This window comes from Haliotis rubra, unplaced genomic scaffold, assembly GCF_003918875.1.
Source record: "Haliotis rubra isolate DU_JTF1 unplaced genomic scaffold, ASM391887v1 Scf175, whole genome shotgun sequence".
Taxonomy (NCBI): Eukaryota; Metazoa; Mollusca; class Gastropoda; order Lepetellida; family Haliotidae; genus Haliotis; species Haliotis rubra.
In genome coordinates this window covers 316,478-331,011 of record NW_025765725.1, presented here as the reverse complement: position 1 = coordinate 331,011, position 14,534 = coordinate 316,478, and the positions used below count along the sequence as shown (strand labels likewise).

The following is a 14,534-nucleotide window of genomic DNA, read 5'->3' as shown; positions in this document are numbered from 1 at the left end:
TCTTATCATGTCTCGTGCGACCAAATACAACAGTGATGCCAGCCGGATCCGAACCCTACGTTAAAGATGTTTGCCAGCAGGCGAATTCCTTAGCGAACCGTAATTGGAACGTGTAATGTAGGTAATAATGCATTTAGGTATGGTGGTACTGTCTCGACACTGTATTATATACGGTGAATCCGAGATTCGAGCCCACGACCCTCGGACCTCATGCTACTACTACTACAGAACATTCGTTGTGGTCCGAGAGGTGTTATTTCTAAAGGCAGGAAACCACCTTCATTATTATGGTCACACAAGTCACACAAATGCCTCACTTAAATAGAAAACTCGTTCACAGAACATTCGTTCATGAAATTTATTGACCCATAGTACAAGGTGACAGCCTTTTCAGCATCTCTTCCCAGGGTACATCATCTGAAACAAACAGTTCCAGGAATTCAATTCCAAAGAGATGGAGTGATCATTTCCTGATGTGTTCAACAAAACCTGATGACGTATTTCACTTTTCTCCAAATGAACATCTGATGCCCAATGATGTGAGTGAGTGAGTTTAGTTTTACACCGCACTCAGCAATATTCCAGCTATATGGCAACGGTCTGTAAATAATCCAGTCTGGACCAGACACTCCAGTGATCAACAGCATGGGCATCGATCTGGGCAATTGGGAACCGATGACATGTGTCAACAAAGTCAGCGAGCCTGACCATCCGATCCCGTTAGTCGCCTCTTACGGCAAGCATGGGTAACTGAAGATATATATTCTAACCCGGACCTTCACGGGTACTAATGATATGAACTTCAGTAGGTATATCTATAAGATAACGGACTTTGGTTTGAAAGGTCACACAGTTCCATACTCAGCTCGTGGGTATCCCAAAAGTGGTACACTATGGTAATCTAGAAATTCTGACATACTTATCATATATCTGAACCACTTTAAAACAGTGAAATCATATATTCATGTATGCACTCGCTCTACTTACTAACTACACGAACACGTCCCAGAGGATTGATCTGGATGTCTGTTGCAGTGGAATCCGTTGTGACAATGGCTGTTGCAGTTACTGCTACAGTCGTGGTCGTTGTGGCAACTGCCACCGCACTGGGCATCAGCTTTAAGGCAAACAATCTATATTTATGGAAGGTCACACGAAACGTGAAGAAGGCCACTGATGTAAGACCCATGGCAGTAATGGTTAAATTGTCCCTTAATTTTATTTACGACAATGGAAGTACATCTGTAAAGAGTCAATCATATTCGTTTTTTTAAATAGTATTAGTTAATTTAGTTTTTGGCAGTATTTCGGTGCAAACTGTAAGCACGTAATCCTTTCAAAGTGCTTGTTAAAATCATCGCAAAGCACTCAAAACAATGATCATTTATTGAAATCAATGAACAGTATTATCATTCCTGCCATAACACTGACGTATACACACTGAGCAAATGCTTCACGACTCAATCACCACTATAAGCTAATGTCTGTACATCAACACACATTACACAAGATATCACATGCCATGTGTGTGTATCTGGTCAACACTGATCCAGATATGTGTTTGTCAGAAACCCATGGAGTCTATATAAATTAAAGGAGTAATAACTGGAGATAAATTTTCAACAAATAAACTCACCGACAAACGCCGCCCCAATGAGCAGAACAGAAACAAGGAGAATCAGAAACGCAGCCTTCATTGTGGAAGAATGAATGCCCAGTTCCTCCAACCCCTGCCTTTATACACCGTGGCTCGTGACCAACAGCCATCTGTTTAGAAGTGAATATGTTATCTTTACAGGCCAAGTTTCACGTAACGTGATTTCTATTTGTTGCAATCACACCCACGATGCATTGATGCGTTTTTTTGTGAATGACCTATTTGAAATGAAACATGGTAACATACATTCCGCAGTAATGTTTCAACATTCTTGTGTTATCAGCAGAGAATAACCTCAGTGTTGCAACGTTAATGCAGCCTAGGGATTTCTCATCCAGCGTGCCAGGTCCCCAAAGACACTCCTGTGTTTCGTTTGTCAGTTTGATCCAGTTCCATTAGTTTCCATGTCGTTTCAGAGTGATTCACAAACAGACCGTGTTTTGTGTTTAGATTATATTCGGCTCAGGAAATCCGTTATTTACAGGCATTTATGACATTCGTCACCATTAGCCCCTTTCCATAACTTCCAAGATGACTGAAACACACACAGACACAGACACACACAGACACAGACACACAGACACACACACACCATGCTTGTTATGTGCGAACATACCACAAACCAATCAGAACGCGCGTAATGATTGCGGTGCTTGGATAAACACGACCCCGAGAACAAAAATCGTTTAGTGCATAATATCATTATTTAAAAGAACATGAAAAAGATATATCGCCATTTTAAGTACAAAGTACAACGAACGTAGCTGTCAGAATTGTAGAATGTGAATATGTTAATAGCGTAATGCTATGGACGTGGACTACTGACGTGGACTATGGTCAAAAGCACGCACGTGCGTTTGTGTACATAACAGCTCTCATCGGTCTACTTGATTGTACTTTTTGGAGATAGTACGTGCGCTTTCCAATATTTTGGGGAAATATAATTGTGCCCCGCCGCAGCGCAGAACGGGTGACTATGTATTCACCATCGTCCGTACGTAAGTCCGTCCGTCGGTACGTACGTCCCGATTCTTGTTAACGCGATATGTCATGAACTGTTGTACCCAATGTCTTCAAATTTAGTGTCAGCCTACATTGCGGGATTACGCAGACACTACATTGCGGGATTACGCAGACACCAGTCGATTTGCGTGACATTGACCTTATTTTCAAGGTCACCACGACACTTTGACCATTTTTCCAACTCTTGTTCACGCGATATCTCATGAACTGTTGTACCCAAAGTCTTCAAATTTAGTGTCAGCCTAAATTGGGGGATTACTCAGACACCAGTCGTTGTGCGTGACCTTGACCTTATTTTCAAGGTCACCACAACACTTTGACCACATTTCAAACTTATTTAAACGCGATATCTCATAAAACATTGCAGCCAATGTTTTCAATTATGTTGACAGCCTACATTGGGTGATTATGCAGACACCAGTCATTTCAGGCATCGTGTGTGTGACCCAAAAAAATGAAAAATAGTAAATATAGATATTCCATTCTTTAGCGGCGGGGGACATTGCCATATCAGTGGCAAACACTTGTTATAAACCGCTACGAGTTTCAAAAAAATATTATCGTATACATATAAATCCACTAATCAACTTATCTTAAACACTGGTCTTACATTTAAGATCTCTAGGGATAGTCATTGCTTAGTCTGACATTTAGGGGGTCCTTCATATTTTATCAGCGTATTTATTTTAAAAATTCCAACAGAGGTATGCCAGCAAGGTTACACGAATGTTCAGTTTCAGAAACACTTCAAAGTATTTTTCGAGTATCTGCTTTGGGATTGAATGTAGCTGACAAAAAGATTATTATATTTGCATATTCAGTAACACAAATACCACTTGTGATTCTTAAACCCTATTTGAAATTTTATATTTGGAAATATAAGGTGAACAGCAGGTAGTAATTACGTTAGAATGTGTGTTTAACAAATATTTCCCCCCTCTTTTAGTTGTAGCTGTTTTAGAGGTTTAATCCTTTAAAATAGACAAATGAATAAAAACGAACAAATATATAGAATTACAATATACGAGGGCTTCGCTGATATTAAGTACAATTGGAATCAAACAGGAATAGAGTTATGGTTCTTGTTTAAAGTAGTTCAGATGTTCATACGCCAGTATGAAATACTTCAAGAGGGGCACGAGTCGCTATTCGGCTTGTCACAGAATAACGCGAGTTGGTCATGAATGGGAGTCATAATGTTAATTAAAACTATCGAGGTAACAACAGGAGGTTCGGCATTATGACGTCACTATCGTTGAATGACCTTGTTTGGTTACACAACACTCATTGGATAACTGTTAACAAATAACAGTTCATAAAGATATTCAGAACACGTGTGTGGTGCAGGGGCTTGTGTAATTCCGTGAGTATTACATGCTAATTGTTGAAACCAAACTAATTGTAATCACTATTGTATGTGGATTCAGAAAAAAACGTGGTACCATTTTTTCTGTTTGCTATAAGTGTCATTTTGGAGAGACTGAATAGGAGTTTAAAAATTTCTTGCGACTCCAATTCGAGACAAATATATTTTCATAAACTTATCACAATTTACTAGTCATGTAGCATATCAAATGGTAGGTTATGATGAATGATGTAGAAATAACCATTTAATATGCTTCTAATTTCAGTTTGGACACATAAAATATGACATAATCATATAATGTGTACTAGTATATATATTTTAACTTTCAGAAGGATTAACATCGTCAAGCAACTTGCATTATTTATGAATCACTGTCCACATTTTCATCAGATTCATCACCTTCCAGGACAATTTCGTGTGAAACGTTTTCACACCTTTCCATGTCCGCCTCACAGCCACACATTTCCAGCAGTCAAGCAAAATGTGATCGATTCTGCTTCAGCTCATGTACTTGTGACGGTCCTTTAAATTTCAAGGTTCTTCATGCTGTTTTCAAAGAACGAAGATTCAATTTGGTCATCTTTTCCCAGAGGATAACTGTACCAATCACACGTTTCTCCACAAAATCAATGTATTGTTTCTTGCCAGGTTTATCAGCTCTTAGGATGTCCTGTTTGACATCCTGTGGCATACCTGCATGTGTGACGATGTTTAGTAGGGTATCATTGTCCTGAGCGAAAGGGTCATTTTCTTCAACAATAGCTTGCAGTTTCTGTACATCACACACTTGACGCTTTACCAGTGCTGGAGATAGCTCGTGGTATGTTATTCTTTTCCAGGAGGTATACGTAATATCTGCCATCGCGTGTACTTTTTGTGTTAGAAGTGTCAATTCAGGTGCTGCTAAGAAGAATCTTGCCAGAGCTGTTTGCTTGAGTGTTATACTGCTAAGATCGTCTTTAACCTTCATCATGCGATCGATGTGTTTTATAGCCAATGCTGCAGAATGGCACTTCTGACTTGTTTACACAAAAGTTGCCTTTCTCCAATTCAATCCATATTTCAGGATCTGACTCTTTCAGGCTACCACCGGAACTACCTGCGCATACTTTATCCTGTCACGTGTAAAGAAAGGCAGACAGCTTTTCAAGGGAAGAAAGATGAAGGCTCCACAATTCTTGACTGGTAGCCCGGATGAAGAGTAAAATGATCAAAACAGCATCCAAGTAGCATTCGCGCTACCTTTGAAGACGGCGACTTCAGTTGTTTGTCAAATTCTTCCATTTTCTGTGGTATGCTGCACTGATTCATTGATGCAACTAAGTCGGTATGCTTCAATAAAACGTCATGTGCACAGTCCTGGCAAGTTACTGCAGCTGAAGAAGCAGCACTGGTGTAGTCAATACTTTGGTCACTGGCTTCAAGGAGATCAGGGTTTTCCTTAAAGAAAATTACTGAGAACAACTTAAAAAGGACAAGTAATGTAGTCATGTGTGCATGTATAGCCCACTTCATACGTTTACCCTCCAGGATTTGGCGTGCTGTGGTTGGACTATAGATATCGGCAGCAATTCACGCATTGTCTATGCCGCTACTTTCTACTGATGCTCCAAGTGCATGCAATGAACAGAAAACTGTATGAAATTCTCCAATGCGAAAAATAAACTGGTTATTGTATTCAGGATGAAGAAGTTCCAATATCCGGGCCTTCTCGTACAGAGCCCTGTGAAATGTTATAACAGTTTTACCGTTCTGGGCCCATGACTTTAACATTGATCTTCTGTGCTTGCTTCAGAACTGTGATCATTGTCTGTCATTCGTGTGCAGGAGCAACAAGTAATGGCAATGTACTAACTGTTGTACATGTCTTTGAATTAGTAGAACAGAGGGAGTTGTAACTAGACCAAGTGGCAGCTGTCTTGCAATTCATTTCATTCTGTGCTGAAGGTGTTTGTTCACGAGTATCAATAATTGCGTCTTGGTCTTTATGGATCAGTGCAACTCTTGGTGTTTTTGTCATCAGCCATGCAATATCCTCTGTATGGCACTCAGCAAGCACATGTGTGTTATGTAACGGCTTGAAGTTCTCATACCGGCAAGAGTATTTTGGCTTAGCATTGCCCTTCATGCTACAAGGTTCTAGTTTGGTAGTGATAGGGTCATCATCAGTGGCATCAATCTTGAGGTATGTGGCAGGTGGGTCATTGGGGTATTCCTGCTGATACACAGCTGTTGGAGTTGCCAGAAGTGTATTCTTCCCGTCTGGGGTATCAAAATCACAATTGTCAATGGCAAAAAATAAATCTGTTTCTGGAGAGATGGAGGTACATATACACCATGTGCTGATTTCATTTGCTTGATGACAGCATTTGCAATTTGGCACGAAGAATGTCGTTGGTAATCCACGGAGTACCCAAACTTGTTCTACTTCACCCTTGCTACGCGTAGAATGGTGTAGAGCTAATCCCAGACCCAGAACTTGAGGATTTTCATTCCTGCTATGAAGAATTGCTGATTCCTCATTTTTGGGCTTGTGTCCCACTGCCGGTCCGATGTTATTGCATGCATAACATTGTGTGCAATGACTTCCACAGAAGTGATTCCTCTCTATGGTGTCCTCCAATTTGTGAGAACTCCCAGTTGTGAGACACATTAATTAATGGTTCAGTGCACATAGGTGGTGTTTCCACATCCCTACAATGAAAGTGGGATCAGCCCAGCCCAGTACCCACAGGAGGCATAGTTCATTGAATATTTGATTTATTCAGAAGAAAATGTAATTATGATAACACATTCTTATTGACTGTTATGAAGTTTGAAAGTCATTTTGGTTTAAACATATCTTATTATTATTTATGAAAATGAATTGGGATTGGTGAAGTATTACTGCTTATGTTAACACCGCTCCCATGCAACATAAAATATAAAATGAAATGGAGGATGTGATGTCATCGATATTGACTATTGCATAAATATATTTTTAAGTACATATAAAAATATACAGATTACATCAAATACTACTGTTCTCTAAGTAGTCATAATTAGAGACTTACAGTTGTGTGTGTCTAACAATCTATTGTAGGATATAAATCAATCACGAGAAGGTTGAGTTAATTTCAGTATTTCCCTGTGAAAATTTGAAGGTTGTGTCTTGATGATATAATCGTGGACGGATTCAACTATTTTCTGGTTTACACAAGGAGTAAATTCTTTGTTTCCGTTAAAAAAATTATCCAGGTTATAACGGGTAGTTGATATCCACAAGAGCAACATGCACTGTCTATTAAATGTCTGTTATACTTATCGGCGTTTGGGTCGCTAGATCCGAGCCTGAGGCAGCAATGAACGTTTTGACAAAAACAAGAGCCATAATTAAGATCAATATAAATCTTGTTTTCGGTTTTTTGTAATTAGGTTTTAAAATTCTTTGAGACTGCATGGCTCTTTGGAATTTGGTAGGGCATTCCATAAATTTATTGTGTCGGGTAGAAAGGGTTACGCATAAGGGGCATTTCGACTGTAAATTTCAGAGTTATTTCTTAATCTATAGCTTGTAGTTTCGGAGACGGAGTAAATCTGAGTAGGTAAATTAATTTCTCTTTGATCACGAAGTTACCTACACAAAGTGTTTAATTATTAAAGACATTTACCTGAGCATGTTAATCAATTTATCTTATAAAATTTCATTAAGTTACCTCCACAAGATTCAGTTACATAGCAAATCAGTAATGAGCTAGGGTGAATCCATTCTATCAGACAGGGGAGTATGGTGTGTTTTCGTTGTTAATTACCTACCCCACTGTCTCATAACTGGGAGTCTCACAACTGGGAGTTCTCACAAATGGGAGTAGACCCTCTCTATCATCAGTCATGAGTGCTGATGCAGGCCCTGTAATAATCACGTGACAGTGACAGGATAATTACATCAGCTTAATTACGGTTTGTTTTACAGCTTTTGTCTGGAGGTCATGTTAGTTTTTATAGCTGATGCCATATGGCCGTGACACAATGGTAATTGGTGTCAATTAGATCAGATGTATTACAGTTTGTGGCATTGTGTATTCATAGTTCAGTTTATTTTTGTGGTCTGGATGTCTTTACAGTGGTCATTAAGAAATATACTGGTGCAAGAAACAATAGATTGAATTTTAAGTAGACACTTTCAATGGTGTATGGCTTATGTTAATTATCTTTGCAATTGTCAGCTTGGGCCAAGACATGAAAGATAATTAAAGTGAGTTTCAATATTAGTAACTCTTTAAAATGAAAGTGAAATATGTGGCAAATATATACAAAACATAAACATATGGAAAAATATACAAATTTGAAGAATAAAATGATAAATTGTGGACTGTCAAACCTGTCTTTATTCATATCCTGCTGTCCCGCTTTGTTTTTGTGGAACACAGGCTTTCGGGTTCATTCACTCGAGGCGAGCGGCAAACTTCAAAATCAGGGACATGATTGAAAATATTTTTTCTTTAGCTTCTTCCTTGTTACTAATCGTTGAGTCCCATTATGCAGCCGTAGATCACGGTATGTTTTATGACGACATCCATATGCAATATTGTTCCAGTAGACTGTTAAAGTCAATTTTTTCGGTTGAGATGCTGTGCAGCTTTGTGTCTGTGTATTTGTTACATTGTCTGTAGCATGTGAGCGTAGAACGTACCTTACCCAACATGGCAGTGGTATTTGAAGTCATGAGCATGTGCATCATTTGGGTCCAAGGTAGCACTGAGATGGACTCTCAACTGCATGTTGTCTTTGGTTTCAACGGCATCTCCCAGTTGTTTACGAGCATTGTAGTCACGTATTTGATGTAAATCTTTTGTTTCACAGCTTTGGCAGAAGAAACATTTTTCACTGTTGAATTTAGCAGATTATGAACGATGGTAACGAGATCCGCAAGATGAAGGTGCAAATGAGGACGTACAAAGTGCAGGCACTGTAGAAGTGGATGGTCTCTCTTTGGGAGGTGGACATGGGGCTTGTTCTGACAGTAGAGCATTTTGGTATCTGGTCTTTAAACGTTCTATGTGTGCGTTGTTGGTAGTTGTGAAGTAGTTGTAAATGCAGTATCACGAGCCAGGTCGTGTTGACCTAGATAAGTCTGTCGGAGTGATCTCCCTTGAATGTATGCTGCGTCTCTCACTGAATAAAGGGTCATGGCCCACGTGAGCCTCATTCATCACATGGTGTCAGAAGAAATTAAGGATGGAAAGATTAAACCCATCTCTTGCATTGAATTTACAAGGCAACCTAGCAGAGAACTGGAGACGTTTCAAACATTTACAGCGCAGCAAGTGGCCTTGGTAAGAAAGACGAGAAAATTCGAGCGAACATGTTGTTGCATGTGCTCGGACCGGAAGCGCTGGACATTTACAATACGTTCACGTGGACTGAAGCAGATGATGCGAAAAAAAGTAGCAAGATTTAAGAGAAGTTTGAATGCTATTGTAATCCAAGAAAGAATGTTACATATGAAAGACATTTATTCAACACCAGAAACCAAGCGCTGGGTGAGGGTATTGACAATTATGTGACAGACCTACGGAATAAAGCCAAAACTTGTGAGTACGGGACATTACATGACTCACTTATCAGGGATCGCATTGTTTGTGGGATTGTCAGTGACCACGTGAGAAGCAGACTGTTACGGGAAGTTGAGTTGACACTAGCCAAAACAATAGACATTTGTAGGGCTGCTGAAACAAGCAATACACAGCTGAAAGAAATGGCTGAATCAGAGAAGCCAGTGCATGTAGTGTCACAGAGGAAGGGAACAAGTAAACAGGGTGATAAACATGTGAAGATTGATCAGAAACAAAACAGAGGAAAACACAAAGAAAGAGGCAGGCATTACAGGAAGTATAAATATAACTGTACATTCTGTGGAAATAGGCATGGGGAAGGCGAGTGCCCAGCCTATGGGAAAACATGTGGAAACTGTGGAAGGAAGAATCACTTGACAAAGTATGCTGAACTAAAAGTGAAGAGAGAAAGAAAAAGGTACACATCTTGGATCAAGAATGTGAGGAATCAGATCAACAGATGAATCAGATGAAGAGACATTCTTTGTGTTTGGTGTAGGTGAACAGGATGCATGAAATAAAGAATGGAAACTGAAACTTATCAATGACACACCCGTGAGGCTGAAACTGGTTACAGGAGCTCAGGGAAATGTGATGTCAAAGGAGCTGTATACGCCTCTAGGAGGAAAGATGCTTACCAAGTCTAAGACAAAGCTAGTATCATATGTTGGACATAAACTGGAAATTCTGGGTAAAACTTTATTGTTAGTGGAACATGACAATCACCTATATACTCTGAAGTTCATCGTAGTGGACCAAGATGTGGTACCCATTTTAGGACTAGAAACATGTATGGAAATGAAGCTGATCAAACCAATGTTCATGCTATCAACAGAGAAGGATGGGCCAAGTAGTACAGCAGACATAGAGGCTAAATATAAGCAGGTATTCAAGGGACTTGGCAAGATTGATGGAGTTCGTCATCACATCAAAGTTGTTCCAGATGTTACGCCAGTAATACATGCGCCACGCAAGATTCCATTTGCTCTCAGGGACAAGGTCAAGACGGAACTACAGAGGATGGAAGATGCTGGTGTCATAACAAAAGTTGAGACTCCAACTAAGTGGGTCAATCCAATAGTTGTTGTGGAGAAGATTATGTCTGGACCCGCATAGTCTTAACAAGGCTATTCTCAGGGAACACTATCCTAAGACAGTGGAGCAAGTGGCAGGAACATTGAAGGAGACAACTGTCTTCAGCAAATTAGATGCAGCATCAGGGTTCTACCAGATTGAATTAGTTGAGGGGAGTACATGGCTCACTACATTTAATACACCCTTTGGAAGATTCAAGTTTGAACTGTTACCATTTGGGATATGCGCTGCACCTGAAATCCTTCAGAGAACTATGACCCAGATCTTTGAAGATATGAAGGATGTGAGGTTATTGCAGATGACCTACTGATATGGGGAAAAGATCACTTGACGTGAAACGCGCTTTCCATGCTATTGCCGGTAAGTAATACGTCCATTAATCACATTTGAGCATTAACATGATAATCTGAATAAACATAATCACGATAAGGATACATGCGGTGCTTTCCAGAGTCAACGGATGCAGCCATTTTGATCTAAAATTAGCACACGACACTGATGCCACCTATAAATAAACATACCGTATTCATGCTAAAATCACTACGATACGTTTCTCTGCTTCATAGATTCAAGCAGTAGTCTGGGATCGCCTGTATAAGTTTGTTTTACTTTATTCAGGATTTCCAAAAGTGCTCGGCTGTGTCGATGGCACACAGATAAGGATTGCACAAATGACATGAAGTGTGCCAAATGCAATGGCGAAGATATGGCATCATCAAAATCTCTTACCTATTCAGTTGCAGTTTCTTCTCCCTCCCTCCCTACCTACCTACGAACCTACCTACCCACCCACCCACCTACGTACGTACGTACGTACGTACCTACCTACCTTGCATTGCACAAACACGCAGCTGGACTCACTGAAGTCAGAAGCTAACAAAGTTAAATCTCCGGCGATTCATCCAGAGAGAAATCTTTTTTTCCACTGGTCGTTACGGCGTTTCCTGTACCGAAGACGTAAGTCTTTACTCCTTTCAAGAATCATCGTTTGAACTTGCCAGTCCTTCCTCAACTCGAAAGCCTTGTTGGCAATTTCCCCTCGTTGTTTTTCAAGACCTACTGTGAGGTCGGTCCAGATACTCATTCTCTAGATATTTTGTTGATTTTCATCGATGCCGTGTATTGACATATCGGCACGGAAGTTAGTCGGGTCTGTGTTTTTACTTGGTAGTCTATGTACAGTCACAAACATAATATTGTCCACTCCCTCGACCCCCAGTGCTGAAAATAGTTCCCTTGTTGCATTATCCGGGTCCTTGTCTTCGATTCCGGAAAGAAGTAAGTTATTTCTTCGTGAATAAACTTCTAGCAAAAGGAACTTCTCTTCGTATTTTTTGTTCATGTTGTTGATTTCTTGTTTCATTCTCGTGATCCCGTTTGCATTCTTCTTGGTTTGACCTGCATTAAAATCCACTGATGTGAGAATTTCTGCAGTTTTCTGCAGTTCCGTTATTTCAGCGTTAATGTGGTGTATTTGTGTAAGAAGTTCTTTAGCCTGTTCATGTAGAGCTTCTTTGATGAATGTTTTCAGTTCGGACTTGTCGAGGTCTGACATGTCGGCCATGCGGTATTCCTAACCAGCCGAGTGACAAGATTTTTCAGCGTTCGCCCTCGCCCATGTTGCTATGAAATCGTCTAAATTTGTTGCTTGGGTGTTGTTTATTTTTGAAAGGAGCGAAGTTTTCTTGCGTCCTAAATGTAGCGCAGCGCCACCGGAAGTCGTAAAAGGTATACTTCATATACAAATATACAATATAGACCAGATTTATAAAGTAAAATTTATGCTTGATAAATGTGGTCTATCTTTTATATTTCACAACGATGTAAATGTTTCATGCTAAAGGTTAACTTCTCAGGTAGAATCAAATCAGAAAGATCAGTTATCCCAAAGTTGGAAAGCTGAGAAGGAAAAAACGTAAATGTTTCTATTACAAATACATTAAAAATCTTCATTTTTTAGAAAATTATCTCCTCCTGCCCGCTTCTGTACATTTACCAGTTTCGAAATACAGAACCTGTGACCATAACCTGCCTGTTGAAGTTACCCGTTAGCATGGCATTGAACATGAAAACAGAACCTGAGTGGTATATACAATGGGGGTTCTGGATCACTTTCAACCAAAGCCTCTGCAAAGCCTTATTTCACAAGTAAGGCTTTGGTCGGACCTTTAGCTCTTGCTACCATTACCCCTACTATAAAAAAGTTTGGGACGCTAGCGGGACCTCCTAGCCGCACCGGGGACATGGCTGGAGTGTGTTGGTATCCTGGGATTGCATCATCCAATACTGGGCTGCGTCTAACGTGCCGCTATGACACTATGCCATGTTTACCTCGATGAAACAGTTTAATGTGAATCGCCTATGATCTCTTTGGTGTTTGTAATAAAGGCTTGCCGGGCTTTTTTCACCCCTTGTTCTATGTACTTTTTTTTCTCATCCTCGCTGATAGTAGACTTACGAGACTTGGATCGAATCTCTTGTTTCATTTTGTTATATTTTGTGAGTTCAGAGAGGATTGAACTAAACTCCTCCTCTGAGATCTTACTGTCAGTGAGTGCAGTGGAAATACGCTCACTTACTGTGTTCAGCTTGCTTCGGCCAGAACCCTGATCTCATCGTGTTTCAATGCCTTACGATGAAGTCTGCGGGATGCAAACTTAAGCACCAACCCTAACACCCCTGCCACCCCAGCTGTTATTTCAGTGCCTAGCACTACGGGGGTAGCCACGATAGTAGTTAACAACCCAACACCTGCCGCTCCCAGCGCCATGCTGGTTGCCATAAGGGCAGTGTCAGTTCCGTCCACGATATTGAAAGCTCTATGGTACTTTTTACATAGTGCTTTCCTCGTGTCGCGGTCTTGTTCTAGTTGGCGTTTTACATCACATAACTGCCTCAAGCGGAACCCGTCTACGGTTTCCAGGGTCTTCGCTACTTCATCTACGACTGGGTACAGGCCCATCCTATAATATATATTACAAAAGATATTTTAATTGAGTTTCAGTTAACCTTCGGCTAATGTACTTAAAGCTGATAATACTTAGATTAGTGTGCACGTAAAAAAACGGGGTCTTAACTCTACTTCCATTAAGGAGACGAACCCCATCAAGGCTTGCTACAGGGCTGTTTCCCGATACCTTAGTAATACGGCAACGTTTACCATTACACCTGGCTTCCCAAGTTATGATCATATCAGCCATAATGTAAATATACGCCCCAGGCAACGGGTTATCTCCGAGATAGACGTCCATGATGAATGTGTAGTTTTCCGTGACATTTCTAAAGACCTCTTGGTGATCAAGTAATTTGACCTCTATAACCACCTTTATAATGGAAGTTAACATGTTACCCGAGTGGTCTGGTATTGGTGCGATATATATATTAGATTCCGTAACGAGGCCGTGGGGGACCGAAACGAACGCTCCTATAATTATGCCGTTGTTCTTAATCTCGGAGATAGTACCATCTTGTCTCGCGGTGATATAAGGGGCGGTGAGGGTTAAGTTGAGTAACCATTCAGGCTCTTTAAAATCTGATAACGACACCCGCCTATACACGTTGTCTTGAAGTGCAGGATGTATAAGGTGTCTTCCTCACCAGGCTGATCGAATCCCTCTGTGCCTCCTAGACCCCCGAGTGTGGGTTTGGGTAGATGATCAACCATTGCTGCCCGCCTATACACGTTGTCTTTCAAGTGCAGGATGTACAAGGTGTCTTCCTCACCAGGCTGATCGAATCCCTCCGTGTCCCCTAGGTCATTAAGCGTAGTGTTGGGCTGATGACTGGTCATTGCTATAAT

The 14,534-nt window shown here is 40.5% G+C and overlaps 1 long non-coding RNA gene across 1 annotated transcript; it reads right to left on the bottom strand.

The window, feature by feature from the left end:
- Positions 1-344: 344 nt before the first annotated feature.
- Positions 345-1,768, bottom strand: LOC124272967. Its single transcript, XR_006897505.1, has 3 exons — positions 1,637-1,768; positions 988-1,117; positions 345-417 (listed from the first exon to the last, which is right to left on the bottom strand). It is a non-coding gene; the product is annotated as an uncharacterized LOC124272967 (long non-coding RNA).
- Between the last annotated feature and the right edge of the window lie 12,766 nt (positions 1,769-14,534).